The 22931-nt window shown below is 30.3% G+C and overlaps 1 long non-coding RNA gene across 1 annotated transcript in view; it reads left to right on the top strand.

The window, feature by feature from the left end:
* The window catches only part of LOC142328679 (uncharacterized), a 443558-nt gene that overhangs the window by 303901 nt on the left and 116726 nt on the right, over positions 1-22931 (top strand). The window lies entirely within an intron of this gene.

Below are 22931 nucleotides of genomic sequence, written 5' to 3'. Positions count from 1 at the left end.
TTTTAGAGGCCTTTACGTATAAAATAGTAGGAACTTTAAACGAATTCGATATTTTACTTAATTAGAAAGTTATAGATATGATGTTTTTTTGAAAAATTCCCTCCATTTCCACCCCATGGTCAGATTTTGCGCGTTAAAAAATTCGAATGAGATTTTAGGACGAGTTATTTTTAAGGAAAAATTAGAAAGTGATTGGCGCAAAATTACGGCAGATATCGTGTCCACAAGAAAGTAAAATATATACATATGTATATATATTAACTTTTGAGCTGACGATAGTTTTTGGTTCTGGGGGATGTGAAACGTAAAGATATGTCGAAATTTTCTGGAAGTCGAATCAAGGTAACCATTACAATAGGTAGCTTTCTTATGAAATCTACCTAAAAAACTTTGTCTCTTTATCTCACGTAACAGAGAAAATTATGTTTATTAACATAAACCCAATAAAATAGCATAGTGTAAAGAAGAAACAACTATAAATTTGAAAGGATAAAATTTTTTAAATGTTATGAATCGGAATATCTCAGTATCTGAAACTGTGGTAGTGTTATAAGATTAATATTTAATATTCTGTAAAATCTGTAGTTTTTCCATTTGATTATAATAAAATTAAAAAAAAAAAACACAAAAATAATAACAGAATGACGTTCAAAATACACTCTTACTGCAATATACTTTAGAACTAGATTATTTTATTTGAATTTGGGGCAAATTTAGTATGTTTTTTAGCTTGGTAAATATACACGATATTTCCGGAATTGACAACATTAGTTGAAGATTTTTTTCTCTGAACTGTAATAAATATTGAATGAATCGGTGTTTAATTAAATAAAATACTTGTAAAATTATATATTAAATTAAAAATTATATTTATATAATTTTTATAAAATATATATATATATATATTATAATTAATATATATATAATTATTTAGCTAAGGTGCCTCACCACGAAATCACAAAAAAAAAATATCAAATTCATTCTAAATTAATATTTATTCATTTAATGATGTATTTTGGGTGTCGGAAACAGAAAATTAGTAAAAATTTACATAGCGATACAAATAAAAAAAAAAAACGCAAAACTCAACAAAAACGCAACAGAACTACTAAAACCATCACTAAACAACTAAAAACGAACAAAAAAAACGAAAAAGTAACAGAACTATTAACGAAAACTGCAATAATAACCACGAATACTAGGAGCAAGAAAAACGCAACCGCAATCATCAAGAGCTGAACCTAACCTAATTAATTATTTATTACTTAAATAAACAAAACATTACTGTTGATTAGTTACGGTTAGCGAGCGTAGGTTAAGTTTGGTTAGACTATATTATTTATTTTCATGTTTATATCTTTAAATATAATGTTTCACTATAAGTATTTTTTTCGATTTTCATTGTGTTAAGTGTTATTTGTATCTGTATGTAAATTTTTACTAATTTTCTATTTTACGACACCCAAAATACATCATTAAATGAATAAATATTAATTTTGAATGAATTTGATATGTTTATTGTGATTTAGGTGTGAGGCACCTCAACTAAATAATTACTCTATATATATAGTTATAGTTATAGTTATAGATAGAGTTATAGATTTTACAGAATATTAAATATTAATCTTATAACACTACCACAGTTTCAGATACTGAGATATTCCGATTCATAACATTTAAAAAATTTTATCCTTTCAAATTTATAGTTGTTTCTTCTTTACACTATGCTATTTTATTGGGTTTATGTTAATAAACATAATTTTCTCTGTTACGTGAGATAAAGAGACAAAGTTTTTTAGGTAGATTTCATAAGAAAGCTACCTATTGTAATGGTTACCATGATTCGACTTCCAGAAAATTTCGACATATCTTTACGTTTCACATCCCCCAGAACCAATAACTATCGTCAGCTCAAAAGTTAATATATATACATATGTATATATTTTACTTTCTTGTGGACACGATATCTGCCGTAATTTTGCGCCAATCACTTTCTAATTTTTCCTTAAAAATAACTCGTCCTAAAATCTCATTCGAATTTTTTAACGCGCAAAATCTGACCATGGGGTGGAAATGGAGGGAATTTTTCAAAAAAACATCATATCTATAACTTTCTAATTAAGTAAAATATCGAATTCGTTTAAAGTTCCTACTATTTTATACGTAAAGGCCTCTAAAACTTATGTAAGTAAAGTTTTTTGATATCACCAACCATTGACTCAGAGGAGCAATGCGGTGATATAATTATTTATATAATTTATTCACTTAGAGGGTGGAAAAATGCGGTTTTGAGGACAAAAAATATCATACCTCTCTTAATAGGGACAGTATCGAATCGATTTAAAATGTTAGTCCTGTAAACATTCCCTAACGATTTTGTCTTAAGCAATTTTTGATATGACCAACCTTTACGGCAAGGGATGACCAAACTTTTGTTGGAATTGTATGAAAATGGGGCTTGCCGTATGCTAAACATGTTAAACTTTTTTCACATGCAACCATTGTTGTATTGAGTAAATTTGAAGTTTTTCTTAATTTTAAGCTGAAAATCTTTTTTATCCCCTACTTAGCACCGGTGAAATCTACCTCCGCCTTCCGGCGTGCCGAAAGGGGTTTTTTTTTTAATTTTAACCGATATCGTTCTCAAATTTTTTTGTCTACCTATTTGACCATTTAATAAATATTCCTTCATAGGATGTAGGATATTTACGAAAAATCGCGTATTATGATTTTTTTTAATGTTGTGGATAAAATTTTTAATAAGCAATTAATAAATTATGTAATGAAATTATGGATATAAGTATTTTAATGGATAAATATAAATCTAATTCATTTTTTTATTTGTCGTTTAACATCATGTAGAATTAGGAATTTATTAAGTGATTGAATTATAAAAGGAAGGGGATTGCATAAATACGATATTAAAAGAAGATTACTTACCGATGTGTAGCGTCAAATAATTAATTAGTTTAAGAGTTAAACGATATAAAAATCAGAATTATATCTAGTCATGTTAAGTAAGGTTATAATGAATTGTTATAATTAATAAATTTAATTTTTATTATTTTCGCGTTAAGTATTGCTGTTTCGTTGTCTCTTTAAATATCCTTAGAGGATAACTTGAATACATTGAGGTAATTCATAAATCTAACGAGAATTTTTTTTGAGATCTGTTTTGCAGTTAAACGGTTCCTAGTTTCTTTTGATAACGTCAATTGCATGAGGTATTCGTATATCATTGTGTATTGTGGCGTTATGTATGCATCACGTTAAATGATAAACATTAAAAGAATTTTGGACTGACACGCCTGCAGGCGGTCTGTGTGGCAAAGTTTTACTGAACCGGATATTTCATGTCCGTAAGCTCAAGTAGGTTGCTTATATACAGGAAATAAGTACAGCTGTTAAAAAACTTACAAAGAAATAGTTAAGCAGATTAGTTTTATAAAAAATAACTTTAAAATTATAACATAAGATTACTAACTGAATTTCATACATTAAATAAAGTTATACCGCTAATCTAAGTGTAAAATACTAACGCACACATTATCTTGACTTTCCTCTTAGTATAAATACTTATTTTTATCGTACTCATTTTATGAGCTCTGTTTTCATCGTCAGTTTTAGACGTCAAAAAAGATCTAAATCAACCAGATTTGGATTATCCTGGTCGTATTATGTTATATCCTGAACATATTTTGTAGAATATAATCAGCTAAAAATCAACATATAATAAATATACAGTAAAATAAACTATCGGTTTACATTTTATTTTTTATTTGAATTTCGTATATTATTATTTCCAGTTGAAATTTATTATTCAGGATAATGTTGCGGCGTTTTAAAACACAGAATAACCAGTTCTGAATGTTATTGAAGTTTATTACGTTCTGTGTCACGGTTAGACCCTAGTTAAATTGTAACAAGAGTTATTTTTAATTAAATTTAAATGGCTGTGTTTCCAGTTTAAATTTAATTACTGGGTCAATTCTGGATCTTATTTACATATTTTAACTCGAATAAGATTTATGTAATTCAACATGTATGTTGTTACAAAGAAGTTAAATGTCAAAAACGTTTTCTTAAAATATTAATTATAATTTAGTTTTTAATTTTACCTTCAGATATCATTGTTTTTTTATTTATCTATGCATTTATATTTACATCGTAGTTTTCTCAAAGTTGTATTTAAAAAATTTAGTGATACTGAACGGTTCTGAGAGAGATAATGTAGATTTTTACTTAAAAGTTACTTTAATGATGTGTTGGCATCAGTGTTTTGTTTCAAATTAATCTTCGTTTTATTCTACCGGTATCAAACAAAGGATGGCAACCATCATTAATATTTATTTCTTATTAACAGTTGCTGTAAATAATTAACTTTGTACAATTAAACCATTTTCTGAGCCGACCTCAATGGCGCGAGTGATAGCGTCTCAGTATTTCATCCGGAGGTCCCGGGTTCGGATCCCGGCAGGCATGGCATTTTCACAAGCTACAAAAATTGTCATTCATCTCATCCTCTGAAGTAATACCTAACTGTGGACCCGGAGGTTAAAAAAAGCCATTCTATGAGGTTATTTTCTTTGCATAATCACTCTCATAAGTCGATAATGTTATCTTTTCATTATATAACCAAAATATTCTAATTTTCGTGCTTATATGATCGTTATATTTTGGTGATATTCTAAGTAAGATCTCTTGATGTATGACACTCTTGTCCTGGCTATTTTTAACAATGTTTTGAGTAACAACATTGGTAGATTTTAGAGCGAGGTTGGACTGTATTTTCATAGGTGATGAATGAAGACAACGCCTTGTTGCTTGTTGAATAATGATTTAATGAATTGTCGACTTGACAGTTAATGTAATGAATTGTAACATAACATATAACTTGACATATAAATAAAAAATATAAAATTAAATAAAACACTAAATTCGAACAAAGAATGGAGTTCATTTGGAGTAAGAGTATGACGTGACCGCCTTGGATCAAATTCGAGCGCCGAATGCTAGTAACTACGAGTAACACTGATTGTCCATCCGGACGAAATAAAAAATGCTACCGCACTGCGCGGAATTCTGACGTTTACAGTTTAACTCTCCGGTGAGCGCTAGCACCCACTAGATCGCAGCACCGGACGGCTCGACGTGGAATGGAACATACATCTTAATTAAGGATAGAACCTTCTAATTAGTTGATATTTCGATGTTTATAGCAGAAAAAAAATTGTGTGGTCTTATAGAATATGTCGGGGGCACTATTATCCTAGTTTTTATTTCTTCACTATTATCGTTGTGTGTATTAACCCATATTCCTAAATATTTGTATTTATGCACTCGCTAGAAGTAAATGTTTATTTTTAATTTTACTTATTCTTATTTGAGGATTTAGTAAAAAACAATATATTTTTTTGTTTAATGGTTTTTAAATGTCTGTGTTTTTTTTAATGCTTAAATCAATAGGAGATGAATTTAGGTGAATTATAAATAGGGATTATTATCCTGATAATCAAATTCAGTTAGAAGTTAAAAAAAACAAAAAAAAAACATTGAATTTAGCGTTTTTGTTTTTTTTTTCAGACCGGTTTGATGCAGCTCATCCAAGATTCTCTAACTAGTGCCAGTAGTTTAATTTCGGTATAATCCCCCTATCCTACATCCCTAACAATTCTTAGAAATCGGTCAGAGTCTCAAATGGAAATTTTACAATTATTTTCTGCAGAAATAGTTTAAATGTTTTTTTCGAAATTATAGAGCTCCGTACTCTTCACATGATTCTTTTCTGTAAGTTAGTCAAAAAATGTCGATTTTTATTTATCAGGACAGTATACGATGATGAAAAAGTTAAATTTATTTTATCTCCATGATTACAATATAATTTTATATTAGAAGATATTTAATTTAAGTGTAATTTATTTTATTTTTTTTCTATGATACTAAAATTTATTAGGTAAAAAAAAAAAAAAAAATGTTTTAGAACTGTTACGCTACGTTATACGCTCAAAAATCGATATTTGTGCCATGAAATACATATTTTGTACGTAATGGGGAACTAGAAAGAATTTGTGATGCCTTGGAGCAATAAAATACCAGATCAGATAAATTTGTGAAAGCTGTTTTATTATAATAACTTAGGCTCTCGCAATAAAATATATTGCTAGGGGACATTTCTTGTCATCTTTATCGGTAGTTAAGTATCTTAGTCGGCGATAAATATGCAAAAAAAGTAAAAGAAATGGAAATCTTTCTCTAATGAGATGTTTTAAGTACATGATTGAAATATTATTTTATCACACAAATGAAAAGTATTTCATATATGAATACCCAGTTTTACATATAAAAAAATAAATATTCTTTATGCTTACATGATTCCGCCTAGATAACCGTTTACAGATATTTGTTGTAAAAAACCGAATTACCAGAACCATGGAGCTAATTATTCCGGATTGTATTACCACTTTTAGTTTATTTCTCAATAACCTCGATTTCTAAGTTTTTAGAAGTTAACATACTATATTTATCTAAAAGATTAAAAATGGGTTAGTATTTTTCTTAAAAATTGTTGTTTGCGAAGTTCTTTTAGTCGATTTTTAGTTAAAGTATATTACAACAGGATAAAGCACAGCAAAATAATTGGTCTAAATTATACATTTATTTGCAAGTTTTTCATTTACATTTTTAATAAATTACTTAACAGCTGAATTGACTGTATATTTTATCTCTTACTGTGCATACTTTTCAGTGTAAAATGTTACTAAAATAGTCATTATATAAATTTTAAAATGTCGTTAATTTACAGATAAGAAAGAATTCTTGTGAATTTTAGCATTTCGTAGAATAAAATAAACGCAAAAATAGTGTATTTATTACTAAAAATGATTTATTAAATAATACTTTAAAAGCGAAATAAAGATAATTAAATGATTCTACTAATATGTATCTGATATTTAATTACTATTTACACACTTAGTAAAGAATTATCAAAAAATGAATTAAGCGAAAGAACGAAAGTAGTGTGAAAATGCTTATAATCTTTCAATTCATTAAATAGTAATTTTTAAAATTTATATTTTTCTTTTTTCCAAAATTTTAAATTATAATTAAAAACAACGTACATTTTTTCTCATAAGAAAACGTAGAACGATTTGATATACAAAGGCTTTTGGATATGATCATTTCGAACAGAACCCTCATTTCATCCGCACTATGACTGAAGAATATTCATAAGTCTGGCTTATGAATGAATATTAAGCTTTTTTTACTGTTACTATGTAAGCCCACAGATTAAATGATGAGTTTATTTTTATAAAATATTTTGTTTTTGGTATAAAATAAAAATAAATAGAAAAAGTTTAAAGATGACATCTATTGAGTAGCGGTCCAGGTAAAGTGTGAAGTCTTCATACTACCAAATTCTGTAGCGGAGTGGTAACGTCGCTATTCTTTATCCGGAAGGTTTCGGGTTTGAGATCTTGATCGAGCATTTTTCATAGGTTAAAAAATTAGTTTATTAAACAAATAAAAATAGAGCTATTAAAAAAACTTTAATTAGACGTCAGTATGTATCTAAAAAATAAAAAATGTAAATAAAATAAATGTGTTAAAGAAAACCAAAGACGATTTATCAATTGGTTCTTTTTAATTCAGCAGAAGTCGATATCTGCTGAAATTATGCTTTGATGAATTTTTTTGCAATAAACATATTATATAATTTTTTCTTCTGTTTTCTCTGGCTTTCTGCAAATATGAACGTATGCTTTTTTAGTCTGAAGTTACATCCAGAATAAAAGCCAAAAATAAACGATAAAAATGGTATTAAATGAAAATCTGTTTTCTATTTCACTAGTTGCAAATAATGTGTAACTCATTATTGCCAGTAATATGTATATGAATGCATTTGTATATACGTGTGTTTTGTGTGTGTGTGTGTGTGTGTGTGTGTGTGTGTGTGTGTGTGTGTGTGTGTGTGTGTATTTTCGTGCGCGTGCGCACTTAGAACATATAATGTATAAGTTTATCTATACTATTATATAAAGACGAAAAGGCTTTTGTTATATTTGATCTTGAAAAATCTCAAATATCCAATCGATTGTTTTGTAATTTTCAGGATACATTTTTATTATACCACGGAAGGTTTTAAGTCACAGACGGAGGTCCTAGCTCCCTTGAAAATTAAAATATTAAAAATATTCCTTAAAATATTTCTTCATCCCCAAGAAAGGTGAAGTTGTAAATTAAAGATATTCATTAAGGAAGAAAAAGATTAATTCTTTTACTTCATCATTATATTTCTGTTCCCATAGCAAAGAAGTAAGTTATGAATTTTTCGTCGTTAAAGTTGTGTATACTTTAGTTAATATAACTACTATTATTCTGTCTTTTGTAATTTAGTTCCTTTTTCAGGTTTCTGTAAAGCCTGAATACTTCAATTGTTATTTATCAGTTATTATTCTCACAATCAGAAGAATAACAAACAGTGCGGGGGTCCAGGGGGCGGAGCTCTCTGGATGGACGGGAGTGGCGACCTAAGCGAGCTCTGCCGGTATCCAAGGCACCGTGCCCCTGCAACATGGGAATGGCCAGCTAAGTGAGTTCTGCAGCCCTGGGGTAGGTCCCGTTGCCCCAGAAGGCCCCAAGGAACCCTTGAGTTTGCTCCAGGATTTGCCTGGGCCAACCTGAGTCTGAGGGTCCAGGTTCCGCTAGACGGACCGGCTAGTATATATACATATATATATAAAGAGAGAGAGGTTTAATAATAATAATATACTAAGAGATTTAATATAGTATGTAGTATGTAAATGTTCTATTTATAGCAAATATGTAATAAGAAACCTCTGTGGATGAAAAGTTATTTCATACATGTATATATATATATATATATATATATTACACTAACGAATTATAAGAGTATATAGTAAGTTGATACCAGAAGTTTCCAATTTTCCTCTAAAACTATATGCTAATAAAAAACAAATTGTTAATAAAGTTTACAAGTAAAGTTTACTAAAATGTTTATTCTATAAAATGCAGCAACGTTAATTATTTCCTTCGTTGTGAAATATGAGATAGATATTAACGCTTTTTAGTTCATTCAAATTGTTGACATCCTGAGTGGCTTAAAGGTCTTTAGTTTTCAATATATACGTACAATGTTTAAGTTCAAAACAATTAGAGCCTTTAGATATGTATTGGTTAATCGTACATAGTTTTAAATACAATAACTATAATTAGGTATTATCATAAGGGTAATGTGCAATAGAGGTAATTTCTTTTTCAGATCTTCGTTTGTCTACGCAGAAATTTCTGGTAAAAAAATGTTTGTTTCAACGTTTTAATCACTGACAAGCAAAAACTCTTCGGTCCTCGTATATAGATTGCTTTCTATGTCTTTCATGCGCTCACACATACACGAATTCACACATTCGTAAACATCTGTTTATATCTACTATTTTTTTTTTTAAATTGAAACTATTATTTAATAAGTTTAGCTTTGCTGATGGTAATAGAAAAAAAAAATTAACTACGCTTGCAAAACCCCGTTATTTAAATCCAGCAACACTGAAAGTCTTTAGTATGGGAATTTAAATCAATATAAGAGTTATTATACAAACACTTGCGTTTATTATTTTATTAATATTAGTTTTTATTTTCATTTATTGATTATTTATTTCATAAATAGTAACATAATTATATAGCTCTTGATAATTTTTCATAAACATTTGGATGTAAATAATTATTACCACGAATTTTATTAGAGGTTTAATTCTGTGGTGAATATTTAACGTCTGTGTGTGAAGGTTGATACATTAAACGGAATTTTCTGTAATATATTAAAATATCTTTCGGTAAACTTTATACGTTAAAAAAATTATAACCGCTTCAATGCCTAAAATGACATACTTTGATTTTATTTAATATTTAAATTAAATGAGGCATCATCCTATGATATAAGGTGGAATCTTAATTGTCATATAAAACGATTATTTATATTATTAAAACATTATATGAGCAGCAACAGAAAACAGTTATCTAATTCTTATAGGATCTATTTAATAAATTTAAGGTTTTAACGGGTTATACATTAAGAAACTAATTAAGAAACCTATTTATTAATTGAATTTTATTTTTTAACTGGTGATTTGAGCATAATATCCACAAAAAAAGTTGGTAACACAGCTGAAAAGAAGTGGCTTAAGTCGTAGGACTTTCCTGTCAGTTTAATTAGGACTTTCTAGTTTTAATGTAGGACATTCCCGTTACGCGGATTAAGCCGGTGACGGGAAAGTCCTACAACTGTGAGTTGTTTCTGATGCACGGCTTATCATACACCCATACACAACTTAATCTAAAATATTTATCATTTTATTTAAGTATAATATTTTTCGTTAACTAATTTAGTGATCCTAACTAAAATGCGCGCGCATACGTATTTAATTCGCGCGGGTGTGGCGATACTAACGACTACAGTCGGCCCTAACTAAACCAATGTAATTTAACGGCCTACATAAAACACATCTTGTTTGTACGGTCGGCAGACTGGTATAGCAGCGTGGCTCAACGCATCAGGTACCGAGTCAACTGGGCGATCGATTTCTAGACCCGGCCAGACCGATTTACTTTTTCACACTTTAAATATTATTCATTTATTTAATTCCACTGCTCATCTGTGACGTCATAACATAGTAGCCGACTACAACAGCATTTTTTGCGGCGGGGGTGCGAATTTTTCCAAATTTTTTTTTGTAAATATTGTTATTTTTTACTTGTTAAAAAATGGGCTTAACATAAATATTGTCTTAATTAGGAGAAATATCGAAAGACGATGGGTAACCTTGATCTTCAGCCTTATTCCCTTTTAAGTTGAAAATTTAATGGCTTCAATTGTATATATATATATATAGAAGCAATCTGACCAAATTTGTTCAAAATCGGTCCAGTAGTTCTGGAGATATAAGATGATGTTATGGCTAACATCGAACAGACACACGTACATACGAACATTAACATCCGGAAAATTTCCATCCGGTTTTTTGGGTTCCTTAGGTGTCAAAATGTCAAGAATTGGTAAAAACCGCACATACCCAAATTGGAACGATCACAATACCTTCCTTTCTAGAGCTGTAGCTCTGCTGTAGCGCTCTCTAGACGGGACAGTATATGAATTAAACAAAAAAAATTGACGCAAACATTTTAAGATTGGAATCTTGTCAAGTTTTGTGGCGATCAAATGCTGCGTTCTTAACGAAATCGATATAATAGTACCTATTTCATCTAATATAAGAATGTTTTACTGTTATCACGATTAAATGTAGTTAAAATATTACTTTAATATTTTAAAAATAATGATTATTATAATTTTTGTAATTATTATTCATAACAATTTGTAGTCATTAAAAGGCAAGTTATAATAAGATATATGTTTACGATTTGAATACAGTTAATTTCGTCCATTTTAGTATTTTCACGTTGTTAACGTAGTTTAATTTTCAGATATATGGTATAAAAACTACTGCATCGCATATTTGGAGTAAATTACAAATTGAGACAGCCAAACAGTACATATAACGTGAAACGGGTGATTTGAGCAAATGTGTGCTTCGGATTTGAGGCGGAAAGATTAGAGAGAATAAAGAGACGTATACACGGTCCCTGTTTGAAGAACGTAAACAATCGGATGATTAAAATGTTATCGGTGAGTTAGGGGCGGATAGAAGGGAGGAGTAGAACAGGGGATAACGGAGGATGGAATTCATTTGGCCGTTCAGCCGCGTGATAATGGACACAGCCAGGTTATCTAATTACACCTGGGCCTTGAGGGGGGTATTGAGATAGAAAGGGGGATTTGGGGGGAGTATGATGCCCCAATGCATATTTATGAGGACAGCAGTATATACCGTTTCCCCTTACCCCTTCTCTTCTAAATACCCAACCTAACCCAGGAGGCTAAATCTCACTGTGACCGCTTTTAACCCTCAAACGTGTTTTTAATTTGTATTTTTCATAGGTCATTTTGTACACTATTCCACTCTTCCTCGTTCTCTCTCGCTTTTACTTTGTCTCTCTTTCTCTCTTTTCGTACTCTGCTTTGTAATATCATTCCCGTACTATGCAGCGCTTTTAGGAATTCTGCTCAATAAATGTCACTTTTGCTTACTTAAACGTTATATGATGAAACATTCTTTCTACACATTTAATTTATTATTTTCACCATTTCATATCGTTAATTGAGTTTCACAGAAAATTCTTTCCTTTGTAAAAAAAAAATGTTAAAATAAAGTTGTGTCATGTTCGTTACGTAAATTAAACTACTTTTATGGGAATTATTTAACTAAAAAAATATCTAACATTATTTATTATTATATTTTACATTGTAATTAAAAATCACATTTACTAATAAAAATTTATATATTAATTATACTAATTCAGTTGATTTTTTTTTTTACGGTCTTATAATAAATACACATATTTATACCAATATATTATTTTATACGTACCTAGCTCAATATTTGAAACTCTTACGTCCATTAATAAGCGCAGATTTATACGTGTTGAATGCATTACAGCAGAATAATACTATTTGTTATTGATTGGAGACAGGTTTTATCGGTAAGATAGGAAATCGGCGGGCCTATGGCCCGCCGCTGAAAATGTTACAGGGTTTATGTTTCATTACTCAAGATTTTTTAAAATGTTTTTGCCAGTCGTAACTAAATAACGTGAATGAATTTACAACAAAAACTTTTACAACGAAAAGCTTCAAAATACGTAACATTTTTAACTGTGCTCTAGTTGTAATTTTTAACACAGCTCTATCCCCAATGATCTAATCCCGCAGCTCTAACAAATATAATTTTAGATAAATCTTTCGTATCACGAATTATAAATCCTTCGAACAAATGAATCGTTTGTGCGCTGCCGCGTGGCGCACCACCATTGTTCCGCTCTGTATCAACAGCAGCTAAAATAAAATGTGATACAACAAAAACAAACAAACCCACACACTTTCCTTTTTATGGAGAGTGATTATTATCAAAAAAGAAGTAGGTAAATAATTTGTTGTTTTTCACTATCTACCTCAGTAATCTTTACAGAAGTTATGCGTAAAATGCTTTTGTGTTACGTTCAGGACTAATCGGAGTTGCTATTTCTGAGAATGATTATACTAATTATACTGTCAGTTGCTCTTATTAAATTCAAATTTAAAAATCAAGGAACGCGATTGGATTTAATTCTGTACTGAAAAACGCATAAATGTTTGTAACGGTAAAATAACGATCTCAGAGACTAAAGTTTTTCATAAAGATTGAGTAAAATGTAAAGCGTGAATCATCTTAACACGTAACCGTCAACAAACAGATTGGTAACGGTGTATGGTCAGGTGGTGGTGAAGTCAGGAGAGGAGGGATGGTCACGTGTTAGTGCTGCAGGTATGAAAACTTTCCCCTTCCGACGTAACTCTAAATAACAAAAATAATACCAGCTAGTTTGAAACGAAAAGTTTTTATGAAAAATGTTACATATTTGTTGTTCCGCCTTGTAATAAGGTACTTTACTGCATACTTTTATAAAAAAATGGAAAGTGCGTTAACTTTTAGTTAAATTTGAATCTCACTTCTTTCGATCACTAATTATTTTTACTTTAGATCGACATGTTTGATACAGTTCAGTAAAAATGGAAAACAGTGTTAAATTTTCTGAATAAGAAAATTTTGTCAAATTTAAGAACTTGCTTCTTTTTATTTTGAGTTTGGACGACTGAGGACCACCACGTGAAGCAAATTTTGTATTCATTTCTATTCCTTTGGACATTTTCTTTTCTAGTGTTTCAAGAATTCTTAATTCTTCTATTTCTACTTATCATAATTTTTTACATTTTAAAATTTATACAGAAATAAATAAATTAATTTTTATAGATATATTTGTATACTATATTTATTAAAAAAAATATTTTTGTAATATAATCTACCAAACAAAATATCAACCTATCAAAATTGTTAATAATCATTCAAAGAATTTATTGATAATAAACAAATTACTAAAAAATTGAAAATTACAATATAGTTTCCTCCTCTATGAATCATGAGACCTTGCCGTTGGTGAGGGGGCTTGAGTGCTCAGGGATACAGAGTAGCTGGACCGAAGGTGCAACCATATCGGAGAGGTATCTGTTGAGAGCCAGACTAAGGAATGATTCCTGAAAGAGGGCAGCAGCTCTTTCAGTAGTTGTTAGGGGCGTAAGTCACAATGACTTAAACGGCCATATCAACATCACTCAGTCCTCTGAGTACTGCGCAGCTGAAAGCAATGGAAAACTACAGCTGTTTTTTTTTCCAAGAAAATGTGGCTCTGCATTTTCAAAAGTAATAATGGAGGCGCCTTCCTTGGTAAAATATTCCGGAGGTAAAATAGTCCCCCGTTCGGATCTCCGGGTGGGGACTACTAAGGAAGGGGTCACCAGAAAAGTAAAAAATAACATTCTACGAGTCGGAGCGTGGAATGTTAGAAGCTTAAAAAAGGTTGGTAGGCTAGAGAATTTAAAAAGGGAAATGGATAGGGTAAACGTGGATATAGTAGGAATTAGTGAGGTGCGGTGGGAAGAGGAAGGCGACTTTTGGTCGGGTGACTTTAGAGTAATTAACTCAGCGTCAAATAATGGGCAGGCAGGAGTAGGTTTCGTGATGAACAAGAAAATAGGGAGGAGAGTGGAGTATTTCAAGACGCATAGCGATAGAGTCATTGTAATAAGGATAAATTCAAAACCTAAACCGACAACGATTGTTAACGTCTATATGCCTACAAGCGCCCATGATGATGATGAGGTAGAATGTGTATACGAAGAGATTGATGAAGCAATTAAACACGTAAAAGGAGATGAAAATTTAATAATAGTTGGAGATTGGAATGCAAGCATTGGAAAAGGCAAGGAAGGAAATATAGTGGGTGAATACGGGCTGGGCAAAAGGAATGAAAGAGGGGACCGACTTATAGAGTTTTGCGCGAAGTATAATTTAGTAATTGCCAACACCCAATTTAAAAATCATAATAGAAGAATATACACTTGGAAAAAGTCAGGCGATACTGCAAGGTATCAGATAGATTATATCATGGTTAAGCAAAGATTTAGAAATCAACTCGTGGACTGCAAAACTTACCCTGGAGCAGACATTGATAGCGACCATAATTTGGTGATAATGAAATGTAGATTGGGGTTTAAAAACCTGAAGAAAAGGTGTCAGATGAATCGGTGGAATTTAGAGAAGCTTGAGGAAGAGGAGGTAAAGAAGATTTTTGAGGAGGACATCGCAAGAGGTCTGAGTAAAAAAGATAAGATAGAAAATGTAGAAGAAGAATGGGAGAATATTAAAAAGGAAATTCTTAAATCAGCAGAAGCAAACTTAGGCGGAATAAAGAGAACTGGTAGAAAACCTTGGGTTTCAGACGATATATTGCAGCTGATGGATGAACGTAGAAAATATAAGAATGCTAGTGATGAAGAAAGTAAAAGGAACTATCGGCAATTAAGAAATGCTATAAACAGGAAGTGTAAACTGGCGAAAGAAGAGTGGATTAAAGAAAAGTGTTCAGAAGTGGAAAGAGAAATGAACATTGGTAAAATAGACGGAGCATACAGGAAAGTTAAGGAAAATTTTGGGGTACATAAATTAAAATGTAATAATGTGTTAAACAAAGATGGTACACCTATATATAATACGAAAGGTAAAGTCGATAGATGGGTGGAATATATTGAAGAGTTATACGGAGGAAATGAATTAGAAAATGGTTTTATAGAGGAAGAAGAGGAAGTTGAGGAGGATGAAATGGGAGAAACAATACTGAGATCTGAATTTAAGAGAGCATTAAAAGATTTAAATGGCAGAAAGGCTCCTGGAATAGACGGAATACCTGTAGAATTACTGCGCAGTGCAGGGGAGGAGGCGATTGATAGATTATACAAACTGGTATGTAATATTTATGAAAAAGGGGAATTTCCGTCAGACTTCAAAAAAAGTGTTATAGTAATGATACCAAAGAAATCAGGGGCAGATAAATGTGAAGAATACAGAACAATTAGTTTAACTAGTCATGCATCAAAAATCTTAACTAGAATTCTATACAGAAGAATTGAGAGGAGAGTGGAGGAAGTGTTAGGAGAAGACCAATTTGGTTTCAGGAAAAGTATAGGGACAAGGGAAGCAATCTTATGCCTCAGATTAATAGTAGAAGGAAGATTAAAGAAAAACAAACCAACATACTTGGCGTTTATAGACCTAGAAAAGGCATTCGATAACGTAGACTGGAATAAAATGTTCAGCATTTTAAAAAAATTAGGGTTCAAATACAGAGATAGAAGAACAATTGCTAACATGTACAGGAACCAAACAGCAACAGTAGCAATTGAAGAACATAAGAAAGAAGCCATAATAAGAAAGGGAGTCCGACAAGGATGTTCTCTATCTCCGTTACTTTTTAATCTTTACATGGAACTAGCAGTTAATGATGTTAAAGAACAATTTAGATTCGGAGTAACAGTACAAGGTGAAAAGATAAAGATGCTACGATTTGCTGATGATATAGTAATTCTAGCCGAGAACAAAAAGGATTTAGAAGAAACAATAAACGGCATAGATGAAGTCCTACGCAAGAACTATCGCATGAAAATAAACAAGAACAAAACAAAAGTAATGAAATGTAGGAGAAATAACAAAGATGGACCACTGAATGTGAAAATAGGAGGAGAAAAGATTATGGAGGTAGAAGAATTTTGTTATTTGGGAAGTAGAATTACTAAAGATGGACGAAGCAGGAGCGATATAAAATGCCGAATAGCACAAGCTAAACGAGCCTTCAGTAAGAAATATAAGTTGTTTACATCAAAAATTAATTTAAATGTCAGGAAAAGATTTTTGAAAGTGTATGTTTGGAGTGTCGCTTTATATGGAAGTGAAACTTGGACAATCGGAGTATCTGAGAAGAAAAGGTTAGAAGCTTTTGAAATGTGGTGCTATAGGAGAATGTTAAAAATCAGATGGGTGGATAAAGTGACAAATGAGGAGGTATTGCGGCAAATAGATGAAGAGAGAAGCATTTGGAAAAATATAGTTAAAAGAAGAGACAGACTTATAGGCCACATACTAAGGCATCCTGGAATAGTCGCTTTAATTTTTGGAAGGACAGGTAGAAGGGAAAAATTGTGTAGGCAGGCCACGTTTGGAATATGTAAAACAAATTGTTAGGGATGTAGGATGTAGAGGGTATACTGAAATGAAACGACTAGCACTAGATAGGGAATCTTGGAGAGCTGCATCAAACCAGTCAAATGACTGAAGACAAAAAAAAAAAAAAATATAGTTTAAGATAATACAAGAGTTTGTATTTATTAATTAATGGTTAAACTTACAAAAGATGATACACAAATTTTTTTAATGACGAAATGTAGAAATTTCATGATAAATATTCCCGGCTTATTATAACAGGAATTAGGACATCTCGACCTAAAGATTAGCGTACCTAAAGATCATACATACTTAACTAATCAGGTGAAATAGTTTTACACACACATACATACATATATATATATGTATATAATGTAAAACTATATATTTCAACAACGATTAAAAAAAAGGAAATTATAACAGTTATTTTCAGATATTCCTCGCCTGGGATAAATTAATAGAAGTATTATAATTTAACAAAAAAATTATTAATCTCCTACTATAAAAGTTAATCTGTTATAATATTTCAACCTTTATCTGCCTAATGGGTAGTGAAAAGATTTTTTACTCTATATGTATTAAAATTTCAGAATATTTTATATTTCTGGTAATATTATCGTAATTGATTTGAATGTTACTTTCTGCCTTTCTAGCTTTGTTAGTGATAATACCTTTGAATATTAGAATAATAGTGCATAGGAAAGGCAGAAAATAATACTCAAATCAACTGAAAATTATATCAGTTATCAACTTATAACAATTATCAACTTTAGTCATACATTTTTGTCTTCAGTCATTTGACTGGTTTGGTGCAGCTCCTCAAGATTGCCTATCTAATGCCAGTCGTTTCATTTCGGTATACTTCCTACATCCTTAAAAATTTGTTTTACATATTCCAGACGTTGCGTGGCAATACAGTCTTTTTATCTACCTGTCCCTCCAATATCAAATCGACGATTCCAGGATGCCTTAACGTATGGTCTATAAATCTGTCTCTTCTTTTAACTATATTTTTCCAAATGCTTCTTTCTTCATCAATTTGCCGCAACATGTCTACATTTGTCACTTTATCCACCCGTCTGATTTTTAACATTCTCCTATAGCACCGCATTACAAAAGTTTCTAATCTTTTATTCTCAGGTACTCCGATCGTCAAAGTTTCACTTCCATATAAAGCTACGCTCCAAACATATACTTTCGGAAATATTTTCCTGACGTTTAAATTAATTTTTGATGTAAGAAAAATATATTTCCGACTAAAAGCTGTTTTGTTTGTGCTATTCAGGATTTTATATCGTTCCTGCTTCGTCCATCTTTAGTAATTCTACTTCCTAAATAACAGAATTCTTCTATCTCAGTAATTTTTGCTCTTCTTATTTTTATATTCAGTAGTCTATTCACATTATTTCTACTACATTTCATTACTTTCGTTTTGTTATACTTTATTTTCATGCGGTAGGTTTTACGTAGAATTTGAACATTCATGCCATTCATTGTTTCTTATAAATCTTTTTCACTCTCAGCTGCAATTACTATATCATCAGCAAATCGTAGCATCATTATCTTTTCACCTTCTACTGTTACTCCGGATCTAAATTGTTCTTTAACATCATTAACGGCTAGTTTTATGTAAAAATTAAAAAGTAACGGGGATAAGGAACATCCTTGTCAGACTCCCTTTTTTATTACGGATTCTTTCTTCTTTCTTCAATTATTATTGTTGCTGTTTGGTTCCTGTAAATGTTAGCAATTTTTCTTCTATCTCTATAATTTAACCCTAATTTTTTTTTAAATGCTGAACATTTTATTCCAGTCTACGTTATCAAATGCCTTTTCTAAGTCTATAAATGCTATGGATGTTGGTTTATTTTTCTTTAATTTTCTTTCTACTATTAATCTGAGCGCTAAAATTGCTTCCCTTGTCCCTATACTTTTCCTGAAACCAAATTGGTCTTCTCCTAACACCGGTATCCACGATTTAGTATTCTATTCAAATCCGAATAAAAGTAGCTATCTGTATTAGGATTTGAATCTGAGAACTTCGATTTCGAAAAAAAAAAAACTCTGATATCTCGTGTACGAGACTTATAATTAAGTTAGAATTTAATTTTTTATGATTTTTGACTTAATTTAATTTTTTTAGTACTTTTTTTGGAAATAGTATTTTTAGATTAACAGTTTTGTTTAAAGATGAATGGTTGAAAGAAATATACCAGTCTTTATTAATCATTATGCTAGAATAATAGATTTAAAAACAAATTTAAATCTAAATCTACGTATTGAGGTATGAGCTTAGATAATATTTTAAGAAAAAAAATCATTTAAAAATTATTTTTTAAGGGTACGGTTGAGAAGAAATTAATGAAATGAATATTATCAAAAAACAATATCAGCAATATTATTTTATATTGATAGCTCTTCTCATCTCGGTCAAAGATTTCTTTACAGATTATTCTCTCGGATAACCTTTCGCAATAACGTCTTTGTTACAAGGATTAAGGGCGTGAACTTTTAAATAATTTAACTTCTAAATATTTGAAGTGATTTTTATGGAGTTTTTTCTACTTTATCGATTAAACGTTTATTTTGTTTTATTTTTGCTTTTATTATCTAGGAAAAAATTTAGTGAATGGATGAGCCTTCGGTAGTGGCCAAGGGAAATAAATCTAAACAAAGTCCAGTTCAACTGGTTCATTTTTTTTACAGGTCTGTTTCTTCTAACTATAACTTGTTTTATTGTTATTACGATTATTATTATATTTTCTACTAATAACACCATGATTTCTATGTTGAGTAGTGTTTACCTTTCTTCGCTTCATATAATAAAAGAATGAATCTAAGAAAGGTAAACCAGTACTAAACATAGAAATATAACTTTTTGTTCATCATTAAAATATTCAATTAATTAAAAAAAACATTTAAAATGTTTACAGTATCGGTAAATATAATATTGTATTAGATTTATTCACAATATAAAAAGACAGTTATATTCCTCTGATCATTTAAATCAGTATGTTTGACAATAGGAACAAAAGATGTTCAATTACGAAATTCTTTTAATTTAAAAATATACGAATTGAAAACATCTTTAATATTAACTTGTTTGTAAATTATCATAATTATTCTAATTTTAAAGTTCATTTTGCGAACTAAATTTTACTTAATTATCTGATTTTGGTTTTTGTAAGACTTTTTATAATCGATTTAATAATAAAGTTATTTCCTCTTTATATAGATTTAATTGATACAAAATAAAATTAAAGATACTTATTATTTCTTTACCGTTCGTAAGAGATTGCTTATTCAATCTTTTTTTCTTTTTCGATGGAGAACATTTACGAAGAAAGTGTAATCTTACGAATGAGAAAAGAATGGTTGGATTTAGTCTAGCATTGTTTATAGTGAGTTCTAAATGAAGTGACTGCATACCCGCCTTTTTTTACTGATTACATGGTAAACTAATTGTAGCGGGAATTTAAAATCAGTCGTGCCGTTATATTTTCTATTTATTAAGCTAATATAAATATTTATCTCAGATTCCCCATAAATGATTGCTCTGTAAGAATCCTGTTAATGGAGTGGAGACACTGTTCCATTACTTGGATATTAATAAAATTTTTAACATTTATACAAAGGTCATCGAAAAAGGTTGCAAAAATAAAAAGAAATTATTCAGAAACTATTAGAGATAATCAAACAAGTATTGTTTATTCAAATTCACCAACTCAAAAAGCAATTTTTTAACCTTAAACCTACGGATCGTCTTAAACGTGTTTAATTTTCAAGTAAAATACTTAATAACATTGACGAAGACGAAATATTTTTAAAATGTGTTACGTTTACAGATGAAGCGACTTTCCATATCAGTGGTTGTGTCAACGGGCATAATTGTAGGATATGGGGATCTCAGAAACCAAATGAAATTACTGCGTATATCAAAGATTGCCAAAAATAACCTTGTGGTGTGGTTTGATGTCTGATCTTGTGATTGGCCAATTCTTTTTTATGAGTGTACTATTGCAGGGATAGTTTATTTAGACATGCTACAACTGTAAATTTTCCCATAAGTTGACCAAATTGAAGAAGAAAGTAACGTTGTTGTAATTTTTCAACATGAGGTGTTCCCTCTACACTTTAGCCAAGGCGTTCGACGCGCTCTCAATAAAAGATTCCCTAATCGTTGAATCGGTAGGGCCGGTCCTGTGCTTTGGCATCCGATAAGGCCAGATTTGATATCCCTAGATTTTTTCTATGGGAATACGTTAAAAACATTGTCTATAGCGAAAAAATCAGTGATGCACAACATTTAAGGATAACGGATCACCGATGCTGTTGCTACAGTTACGCCTCTTATGATCCAGTAGACCTGGGAAAAAGTCGATTATCGGCTGGATATTTTCAGAGCAACCAGTGAAGTTCATATTGAAACATTCTAAGGTATATAAAAAAAACGTTTCGAGTTGGTGAATTTAAAAAAAATACTCTTTTGATTATCTCTAGTAGTTTCTAAGATACGATTGTTTTAAATTGCTGCAACCTTTTTCGATGACATATATAAACATTTCATTATTTCTGTTATTAAAAAAAAAAAACAATTTAAAATAAAATAATTATACGCATCAATATAACAGTAGTGTACAAATCAGCAATTATTGTGTGTAAAGAAAATAATTATTTTATACAATTATAATTTTACGAATGATTCCATTTATTTTCATCTAATTAACTGACGATTTACCAATTAATTGAAGTTATTAAGAAAACAGTATTTTTATTATACAGAGTAATAGAAGTTACAAAATCCGGATAGCTAACATAGAAATATTATTGAAGAACTAATTGTGTTTTTACGAGCTGATATTAAAAAAAAAAAAAAAAAATTGGAGAATGCCACTTACAATTTTGGAATATATTTTGAAATTTTTCGCGTATCTCAATGCCTATTTGAACATTTATTTCATGTCAGTTGAATCTTCTGTACTATGATATCCAAAATATATGAAATGCAGTTTAGAAAGTTTATTTTTAATTTATTGAAATGTATAGAGGTTATATATGAATATGAATATCATTCTAAAATTCTTATAAATAATATTCGGTAAAAGAAAGTTCTATAAATCGACATTGCCACTGCCAGCTGCGAGAAATTATTCGGTTCGTAAGAATCAGGTAACACTCGTATCGTTAAATTTAATGTATAGATCTTCATATTAACTTTTTGAATGCAATAGTTTCATATAGTAGAATTTAATTTTCTCCAACAAGATGTGATAACAAGCGCCGATTATCATAAAATAAAGTGGTTGCTCATATGGTTTCTTAGAATTTTTATTTTTATCGACTGTCTACGAATCTATTGAGGTGAAACTATTCTTCGGTTAGATAACAGAACATTCATATTGCTACAATAAACTGTTTTCGCTTATTATTATACTGTTAATGGTAGCTGCTTAACTGGCGCGTGAGTGATTTGGTGTCTTCTATTATTGTTACTAGTATCATTAAACTCGTAGACAAATTTCCCTGCCGATTAACTTGTCCCTACAAAAATTATTTGTTCAGTATCCATAATTTTTTTTAATTTCCGGTAAATGATTGTGCATTATTAACCAGTTGATATTACAAAATAGAGTCATTCACTGTTGGTTAAAAAAAATTATTTTCTGTAAGTTAAATAGAAACAATGGACAACTGGAATTCTCTTCTAATTTCTAC

The sequence above is a fragment of the Lycorma delicatula genome, chromosome 8 (assembly GCF_047948215.1).
Source record: "Lycorma delicatula isolate Av1 chromosome 8, ASM4794821v1, whole genome shotgun sequence".
NCBI lineage: Eukaryota > Metazoa > Arthropoda > Insecta > Hemiptera > Fulgoridae > Lycorma > Lycorma delicatula.
The sequence above is the reverse complement of the archived record's forward strand: the minus strand, read 5'-3'. Positions and strand labels throughout refer to the sequence as shown.